The following is a 10,873-nucleotide window of genomic DNA, read 5'->3' on the forward strand; positions in this document are numbered from 1 at the left end:
CTGTGTGTAAATCATCAGGTAATACTGATAAAAATATTGCTAAAATGATAACAGCAGGATTCACTGGCCAACTTAAAGGTTGGTGGGATAATTATTTACATTATTCTCAAAAAGATGAAATCTTTAATTCTATAAAAATAGAAAATAATATTCAATCAGAAAATGTAGTTTATACATTAATATTGACTATGATTGAACATTTTACTGGAAAATTCATTGATAATAGTGAACAAATTAGAACTTTATTAAGTAATCTAAAATGTAAAACACTTACTGATTTTAGATGGTATAAAGATACTTTCTTATCTCGTATTTATGAGATTCCAGACTATAATAATAGTCTTTGGAAAGCTAAATTTATAGATGATCTACCTTTCTTATTTGCTGAAAGGGTAAGAAAAGTATTAAGAAAAGATGATATAAATATCTCTTATGATAATTATACTTATGGTAATTTGATAAATACTTGTATTCAAGAGGGTTTAGCTCTTTGTAATGAATTAAAATTAAATAATCAAATTAAAAGACTGAATTTACTAGAGAAAAAACAACTAAGTAAATTTTATGATCAATTTTGTAATGCACATGGGCTGTTCCCGATTGGGCTGTATCCCTCTCGGTTGTCCCATTACCCATTACTCATAGAACTTCTCCAGCCCAGGAACTGGAGCTTTTGCCTTCCCCAGGATTAGAACCCAAGACCTCCTGGACTTATATAGATCTTGGCAGCAATCCTGGTACCAGTTGATGTAAAACCCGTAAATCAGTCTACGTATAAGCCATGCATAATTCTAGATTTTTAAATTTAATTGACTTCATTGCATGATTATTTTAAATGCATTTCTTTGAAGTTAATTATTTTATTATTTCAGTTCAGTAGTTGATTTTTAGCATTTCAGTTATTTCAGTGAGGCCGGACCGGAGTTGGAATTTTGAGATAGGATTTAAGATTCGAGAAATATTTCCAGGAGTTTATTTAGCTAGCAAGTAAGTTCATTTAAGTTAAAAAGAAGTTTAAGGAATTATTTAAGTTGCTTGAGGTGATTAAGAAATAAGCTCATTTAAGTTGCATAATTAAGGGGTTAGCTCACTAAATTAATTAAAAGATTAGTGAGGCTTTTAAGAGTTTTTAATTTAGTAAATAAACAACACTCCCCATTCATTTTTAGAAGCAAAATTTCGGCCCCTTAAGATGATAGCCTATCATTTGTCAACTCATCAACCTTTTGACCCATTCTTTGTTAAGCTAGCATGTAAACCTTTTAATTATTGAGCAACCTTAATTAATTAACTAATAAACATTATCCTAATCTAGATGGGAAAGGAAAAAAATCGGTCATTCCCCCCCCAAGAAGACTTGTCAAACAAACATCTTATTCCAATTTAATGAGGTGGGCTTGGTCATTGAGTTGAGATCCTATATTTGTGGATCTTGCCCCTCACCTCCATAACCACTCCATCACACCCCTCCCCACCAAAATTCAGACCATTTTGAGTGTCAAAAACGTGAGTCATAGCTATGGAGAAAGGGAGAAAGATCAAGAGCAAGGAAAGGTAGAAAAGGAAGCCACTCCGTCTCCTCCGCGCCGTATCGCTTCGTTCTTTTCGTTTTCTTTCGAAACGAATCCAAGGCATGTATATACTTTTTCTAAACCTCAATCAAGTCATATTATCAGTATTTTTAAGTGCATGATCAGATTTCATCATGATAAAACCGAAATGTTTCAAGAATTTTTCAGAAAACCAACATGCAGATTTTTCGGTTTTCTTGGGCAGCTTCACGGTTTGCTTCGTGTTGTGGATTTCAGGTTATGGTTCGACTCCAGGTTCCCAAGGCGACTCCTAGACATGTAATAGGATGCATTAGGACCATGTTGGTCCAATTAAACAAGCCCCATGCATGCTGGAAAAACGAAATTACAGCAACTCCCCATTTATGCCCATTTGTGTTTCGAAAATTCTGTTTGTTGTCATAAGGGAAAGGATCTGATCTTGGCTGCCCTTAGGGCCTATAGCCATGGTTAGATCACTTCCCTAGCATGTCTAAGACATGACTAAGTTGCTATTTTGGTGGCTTGGTCTATGGCTAAGCGGTTTTTACAGAAAACAACAAGAACAGCCCCTCCCCACTTCGGCTCTTCCATTTGACAGCTAGTGTGTGTTCGATTTTGTGGTGTGGTGTGAATCTTGGTTGGCCTTTGGCCCATAGCCACGGTTCATACCATACCACGGGATGTCTGGATCGTGCCATGGTCAATGAAATGGCCACTGGAACGACACGAGACGACAAGCGAAGCCAAACTCCCTACGCGCGCAGAATTTCCTTCTCGGCTAGGTGTGTAGTCTCGTTTCTGGTGGGATGCGAATTGTGGCTGGTATTGTGCCCTTAGCCATGGTTCAAATCCTTCCTTGGGATATTGGTAAGGGTCTCTAGTCGGTGGTGTAAGCCCCAATGACCGGCGGACTCGAAAACGACACAAGGAAAACAAGTGCGCAGCTGCTGTATTTTTTTGACAGCAAGTATGCTGCTGTTCAGAGGCGTCGTTTGAGTTCTTGGTTGGCTTTTAGCCCATAGCCTTGGACTGGACAATGCCTCATTGAGTTAGGAAGGTCATGTTTTTGACCGTTCGTCATTCGGATCATTTTTGAAGTCGTACGAGAATTTACGGTGCGATGCGCCAAGTTGCACAGCTGCTGGAAAATTTACAGCAAGTTGCTGTGTCGGTTCAGAGGCTCGTTCGAGTTCTTGGTTGGCTTTTAGCCTATGGCCTTGGACTGGACAGTGCCCCTTTGAGTTGGAAAGGTCATGTTTTTGACCGTTTGTCATTCGGATCATTTTTGAAGTCGTACGAGAATTTACGGTGCGATGTGCCAAATTGACTCTCGAAAGAACGTTTCTTGTTTTGGCCTCCATTCCACCTAGATTTCGACCCTATCATTTTAGGAGCATTATTTTATGATTTTGCAGCGTATTTTAATCATGACTATACGTCGGTTCAGTGTCGGTTCAGGTTGGCTCGGAGTCATGATTAAATACGAAGTCATTAGGCGTCATAGTCGCATCTTTTGAACTAAATTGCATAGTTGGTCAAGTTTAAGCTATTGCATATTTTCATGGCCCAGTTAGGTTGCAGCGAGCCTAGGGACGATCCAATCCAATCCAGTCGGAAAAATTACAGGATTTTTCATTATGCCAGTTAATTATATTACGTGCATTTAAAAAAAAAACAGAAAATGATTATTTTTGAGATTTATGCTATATGGCTTGTGGTTCATTCACTATGTGGGAGTGTTATTTTATACGGTCGCCAGTGACCGATCAGTTCAGTATGGTACCACCCGGTCGCCAGTGACCGTCCAGCTCAGTTCAGTTTCAGCCTCCCCGGTAGCCAGTTACCGATCAGTTTCAGCTTAGTGCAGTGGCCACAGGCGTAAAACATAATCTCAACAGAAAATTTTACCAGTTATTTCAGTACAGGCTCCAAGGAGCAAACATTTTCACTGCGATTATCAGTTCAGTTATACACGTATTATAATTGTTCAGTACAGATTATTTTCAGCATGAGTACATATTATTTTCAGTATACCTCATGACATAATATTTTATCCCATGCATATTTTACTTCTGATTTTACTCGTTACCTGCGATATATGCATGCTGAGTCTTTAGGCTCACTAGACTTGATTGTTGTAGGTACTGATGAGGCCAGGGCCGAGGATGGGGACCAGTGAGCCAGCTTGGGTCGGCAGTAGTGGCACCCGAGGACCTTAGCGCAGCAGCTATTATTTTTCCGCAAACAATATTTTATCAGTCGTTGGATATTTTTAAATTGTACTTGTTGACAAACTTTATTTTCTTCCGCTGCAATAATTTGAAACTTCGAACTTGATTCACCAGTGATTTTATGAATGAGGCCGTTTAAGTTCTTTTAAAAAAGAAAATTTTTAATTTTCTGCAAATTTTCAAAGTAAGGATTTTCGGGCCTTTACAAATTTGGTATGGACTTACCTAATAAAGGTAAGAAGAAAATTAAAGATAAGGATGATAAGATTTATAAGAAAAGACATTTGTCTGATAGACAAAAAGATAGAAAGAAGAAAATAAAAGAAATCCGTGAATCATGGAAAGCTGAAAGAAAAGCTAATAAAGCTAAAAATAAATTAATAATTTGTACAGAATGTAAAAAGCCAGGACATTATGCTAATCAATGTTGGGCTAAAAACAAAATTAATAATTTAGATATAGATGATAATCTAAAAGAAAAATTATTTAAAATAATAATGGATTCTAATAATAATTCTGATAGTGAAACTGAGAATTCTTCAGAATCTTATAAGAAATTATAGATAATGAATCTGATATTTCAGATTTAGAAGAATGCAATAATTGTATTCTAGGAAAATCTTGTATAAATCATATAGAGGATAATAATAAAAATGATGAGTTTTATAAACTTATGACTCAATTTCAAGATTTAAATATTAATGTTTTAACTAACAATAATATTTTAGAATTCTTTAAAATGATTAAGGACCCAATATTAAAATCTACTATTATAGATCAAATGGAGAATACTGCTTCAACAAGTAACAATGATAATAACATTCTTGTTAAACAAGAACAAGCTTATTCCAAGAAAGAAGTTAAAAATCTTTTACAGAAAAAATATAGTTAACAAAATCCAGTTACTATACAGGATTTAGTTAAAGAGATTGATAATCTAAAAGAACAAGTAAAAATTTTACATAATAACAATAATAGTTTAAATTATCGTATTACAGTCATTGAAAATAATAATAATTCAATTTCTGAAAGTTTTGAAAATATTCAAGATATTTCATTTCCTGATAATAATCAGAAACATTTATCTGTTTTGAGTATGATAATATCTCAAAAATGGTATACTAATATTACTTTATTAATTGATAATTCTTATAAAAATAATTTCATTGCTATGATAGATAGTGGTGTAGATTTAAATGTTATACAGGAAGGATTAATTCCTACAAAATATTTTCATAAAACTACACATTCTCTTTCTCATGCAGGAGGAGAACCTTTAGAAATAAACTATAAATTACCTAAAGCTTATATTTGCAAAGATTCAAACCAGTTTTTTACTAGCGAAAGATATTTCTAGCCAACTTATACTTGGTCTTCCTTTTATTTATCAAATATATCCTTTAACCTATGTTGATGAAACAGGTATTATAGGAACTTTTCAAGGTAATTCTATTTCCTTTAAGTTTATAACTAAACATGTTCATAGAATTTTAAATGAATTACAAGAACAGATTGAAAGAAAAACCTTTCAAATAAATTCTTTAAAAGAAGAAATAAAATTTCTTACAATAGATGAAAAATTACAGAATCCTAAATTACAGGAAAAAATAAAAATTATTTATAATAAATTTTCATTAGAAATATGTAATGATCTTCCTAATGCTTTTTGGGATAGAAAAAAACATATTATATCTCTTCCTTATGAAGATGATTTCCAGGAAAGAAATATTCCTACTAAGGCTCGTCCTTGTCAAATGAATTCAGAATATTTAGAATTATGCAAGAATGAAATTCATTCTTTGTTAGATAAAGGTTTAATAAAACCTTCTCAATCTTCTTGGTCTTGTACTGCTTTTTATGTTTATAAACATTCAGAGCAGGAAAGAGGTGTTCCGAGATTAGTCATAAACTATAAACCCCTTAATAAGGTTTTAAAATGGATTAGGCATCCTATTCCTAATAAAAAAGATTTATTAGACAGATTAGTTCATGCAATCATATTTTCAAAATTTGATTTAAAATCAGGATTTTGGCAGATTCAAATAAAAGAATCTGATAGATATAAAACTGCTTTTAATGTTCCTATAGGACATTATGAATGGACAGTAATATCATTTGGACTTAAAAATGTCCCTTCAGAATTTCAACAAATTATGAATGATATTTTTTATAATTATAGCAATTTTATAATTGTTTACATTGATGATATCTTACTGTTTTCTAATGATATTGAAACACATTTTAAACATTTAGAAATGTTTAAAAATATTTTTATTCAAAATGGATTAGTTATTTCAAAATCTAAAATGATTTTATTTCAAACTAATATTCATTTTCTTGGTCATATGATTGAAAAAGGGAAAATAATTCCTATTCAAAGAAGTATTGAGTTTGGATCAAAATTTCCTGATATAATAACTGATAAAACTCAGTTGCAAAGATTTTTAGGGAGTTTAAATTATATTTCTCCTTATATTCAAAATCTTACTAAAGATTCTGCTATCTTATATGATAGACTTAAGAAAAATCCTTTACCTTGGACAGATAAGCATACTAAAGCTGTTCAGATTATTAAAGAAAAAGTTAAGAATCTTCCTTGTCTTATGCTGGCAAATCCTTTATGGGATAAAATTGTAGAAACAGATGCCTCGGATATAGGTTTTGGTGGAATTTTGAAACAAAAAGATCCCTAAACAAAACAAGAATATCTTATAAGATTTTATTCTGGGAAATGGAATAATGCCCAGAAAAATTACTCCACAGTAGCAAAAGAAATTTTAGCTATTGTTAGATGTATCTTAAAATTTCAAGATGATTTATACAATCAAAAGTTTATTATAAAAACTGACTGCAAATCTGCAAAATTTATGTTTAATAAAGATTTTAAACATGATGTGTCTAAGCAAATGTTTGCTAGATGGCAGGCTCATTTAACTCCTTTTGATTTTGAAATTATTTATAAAAAAGGTGAAGATAATCATCTACCTGATTTTTTAACTCGAGAATATTTATCCTAATGTTTTCATTTACAGATATATATTCCCGAGGAAGAGGAGAGTCCTCTTATAGAGGGCGAGGTAACAGGGGAAAACCCCCTAATATTATAGCACAACATGGCAAACAGAGGCTAATAGCCCAGAACTTATCAAGTTCATCAGCCAGTAATACTGAGCAGGATACTGAATTATATAATGAGTTTCAAGAATTCTTGAAACAAAAGAAGAAGAATAATACAGATTCTCAGTCTTCAGCATCATATGCTAATATCATCAAAGAAGATGATAATGATTCAGCTCTTTATACAGAGACAAAATATCGGGAATTAATTCTTCTTATAGAAAAAAAGATCTCCAATGGGAAAAAACTCCATGGACTATCATGGATAGATATTTAACCAATACATCATATGTATATGGTGCTTATAAGCAAAGAGGATTTTATGAAAATCTTCTCATATCTACAAAAAGTGTTGATATAACTCACTTTTTTAGTAATACTCAACAAAAAGGAAGTTATAACTTCTCAAAATTCATTATCAAAAAGATTATATCTATTGAAGAATGGGGTATATCTCCATTAGTTGAAAAAGAATTTTATTCTGAACCTCATAAAATGAGTTTCAAATTCAATTATTGGGATTACGTTGAAAGTTTTAGTAAAACTTTATTTTATGAAAATGAAAAGAAGAAACATACTTGGTTTCTGAAGATATGTGAAAATATTTTTCATCATACTATTCCAAATTGGTTTTATATATGGTGGAAAATATTTGGTCCATCTGCAAAGATTTTGCCAGAGGTTTTTATAAAGCCTATGAATACATGGTTAAATGTATCCCCATGCATAAAGAAATCCTTTTCTGAACATTGGATTGACGGCAAGACTCTATGTCTATTCTTCATGGAATTTGGAATTCCATGGATCTGGAGATGGCAACCACAATGTGATTATACTGATGAAGGAATTCCTCGTCTAAAAAGAGTCAGTTATACTAAATTTTGGGATAAAATGCTAAGAGAAGATCCAGCAACTGGAAAACTTCATGGTCATGAAACTCTTCTAAATATGGAAGAAAAAATTTCTTTATATCAGAAAGAATTTCATACTCAACAGGAAAAAGAGAAAGATTCTATGAGTCCTTTCAAGATCCTGACTCAGAAATATTCTGAGATTTATTCCAAAGAGAAGATGATTGAAGTTTATATTGAGGAAATGAAAAAGGATTTATACTCCAACATTGGATGTTCAGATTCAAAATCCGATAAATCAATGGCTTCCGAATCAAGTGAAAATCAATTCATACATCTAATGAAGATGCAGGATGCACAGGATCTAGATGAGGATATTCCTCAATTATCTCAAATTGATGATATCTTTGAAAATTTGAAAAAATCTTTGAAAAATAATATCACAGATGATTAGAATCGTTGAAAGTGGAATCTCACTATTCAAGAGTTGGTGGAATACCACATCATGGAATATCATGACAAAAAGTGGATGGCATATCACTATTTACTTTTTGAATTTTGTAACAAAAGTTGCTTTTGCTTTAATAAAGCATATACTATTTTTATTTTAAGATGGAATCCGGGGTTTGATGTCCGGCTCTTCTATCTATATATAGGTTACTTCTGTGTTCTTAGAAGGAGACGGTCGAGTTTGCTCCCCTCTCTACTCTCTCTTGTATACAACTCTTCTGAAGTTAATCAATAAAAGTTTGAAGTTCTGTTTACAACCTTGTAAGTTTACTGTTTTTATTTTCTGTTTTTATTTACTATTTTTAATTTTATATTTCAGAGATTAGCCTGAATGACAGGCTAAAGCATTCGTGCTAAATTATTTTCCTTACTATGACATGATCTATATTTATTTGTAACTGGGAATCAGATTGATATAATAAAAGATTTATTTAAATTTCTGGAATCTAATGTAATATAAGAGTCTTTGGTTAGAACATAAGGTAAGAAGATGAACCAGGAAATGGTGAACACAAGGTTCGAGTTTATCCGAGAAGAATAAATTCATGTTGTAGCCCTTCAGCCTGCTTAACCGAGAAATGGCGTTTAAGGCGTTCATGGGTGATTTTTTATGAATTTATGATTCTTTGGGCCCTCGGTAAATCCTCTGTTGTTTAATTTATTTGGTATATCTTTCGTAAATCCTTTGTGTTTTGTAAAAATTCCAAACAAGAATCTTATATTCATTATTATTCTGGAGTTTAAATTTCTCCTTTTCTTAGCTCAATTTGAGTTGAAAATGGTATATAGGCTGGAAACCAATAATCTCCATGTGTGCGAAAGCCACTAAGGAAAAGTTTGGTAAAACAATGCCACGTATCAGATTCCTCTTTGATTCCAAGCCTCAGATGGTAAATTTCTGGAATCTAATGTAATATAAGAGTCTTTGGTTAGAACATAAGGTAAGAAGATGAACCAGGAAATGGTGAACACAAGGTTCGAGTTTATCCGAGAAGAATAAATTCATGTTGTAGCCCTTCAGCCTGCTTAGCCGAGAAATGGCGTTTAAGGCGTTCATGGGTTATTTTTTATGAATTTATGATTCTTTGGGCCCTCGGTAAATCCTCTGTTGTTTAATTTCTTTGGTATATCTTTCGTAAATCCTTTCTGTTTTGTAAAAATTCCAAACAAGAATTTTATATTCATTATTATTCTGGAGTTTAAATTTCTCCTTTTCTTAGCTCAATTTGAGTTGAAAATAGTATATAGGCAGGAAACCTATAATCTCCATGTGTGCGAAAGCCACTAAGGAAAAGTTTGGTAAAACAATGCCACGTATCAGATTCCTCTTTGATTCCAAGCCTCAGATGGTATCAGAGCCATGGAAATAGTCTGGTTAATAATTTAGCACTTTTTATTCAAATGAATATTTTCAGTTTAAAAGAAACTGTTCATAACAGTTTAAATGAAGAATATGATTTACCTGAAAATTTAGATTTATTGAATAAATGGACTATTCCTAAGATAGAATCTAACATCCCGGCGCAAGATCGGCCGTAAACCCACCAGGAAATGCATCAACTTAGCTTTGGCATCATTCGCAATCAGGGGCACAAAGTGACAGCCCCTCTCGAACTTACGGATAAACTCCGTAACCGTAATATCCCCCTGTCTCAGACTCATGAACTCGGTGGTTAGCCTTGTACGAACCTCCTCAGCAAAATACTTGGAGTAGAAAACCTCCGTAAAACGTGTCCAAGAAAGTGTAGCCAAAGTCAGGGCTATCGACGCTCCTTCCCACCATAAGCGGGCGTCTCCAGTGAACAGATAGGTAGCACACTGGACTCGGTCTGCGTCTCCTAGCTCCATAAACTCGAAAATGACCTCGAGAGATGTGATCCATCCCTCGGCAACCATGGGGTCGGACGTCCCAGAGAATTCCTTCGGACGCATATTCATGAATCGCTCATAAACAGCCTCGGGTCCTGCCGGCCTGGCTGCTGCAGCGACAACGGCATTGTTCCCCGCAAATTGTGCGAAGAACTGCGTCATCCCAGCTAGCATCTGGGCATTCATATCAGGCGGAGGGGGTGGAGGTAAGTCTTCCTCCCGCCTACGATCCTCACCGTACTCATGGTAGCGCTCCTCGCCACCTCTCGGGCGCCCAACCTGGCGTCTAGGGGGCATACTATTCCAAACATAACTCATACGTAACTAACATGCATAATTCCATAATTTATTCAAATTTAAATACTGAACGATAAAAATTTGGACGCAATATATATTTCATGAAGACAATTTGTTAAATAATCCATGCTTTAAATAACATGCTGTAATGTAAAACTTACAGACCGAAGACGTGGCTTCGTGAGTTTCTCGGAGTCAGTAGTAGTGTAACCCTTTACAAGAACATAGGCTCTGATACCAACTGTAAAAGCCTGAAAATCCTTACTTTGAAAATTTGCGGAAAATTAAAAATTTTCTTTTTAAAAGAGCTTAAATGGCCTCATACATAAAATCACTAGTGAATCAAGTTCAATGTTTAAAAATATTGCAGCGGAAGAAAATATAGTTGCCAACAATAACAATTTAAAAATGTCCAACGACGGATAAAATAATTGTTTGCGGAATA

General features: G+C 33.7%; 1 long non-coding RNA gene across 1 annotated transcript; it reads left to right on the forward strand.

Annotated features, from left to right (window-relative positions):
• Positions 1-1,465: 1,465 nt before the first annotated feature.
• On the forward strand, positions 1,466-3,894 carry LOC140829805 (uncharacterized). The gene is made up of 2 exons (XR_012117539.1): positions 1,466-1,631; positions 3,695-3,894. It is a non-coding gene; the product is annotated as an uncharacterized lncRNA (long non-coding RNA).
• The last annotated feature ends 6,979 nt before the right edge of the window (positions 3,895-10,873 follow it).

The sequence above is a fragment of the Primulina eburnea genome, chromosome 4, assembly GCF_022965805.1.
Source record: "Primulina eburnea isolate SZY01 chromosome 4, ASM2296580v1, whole genome shotgun sequence".
NCBI lineage: Eukaryota > Viridiplantae > Streptophyta > Magnoliopsida > Lamiales > Gesneriaceae > Primulina > Primulina eburnea.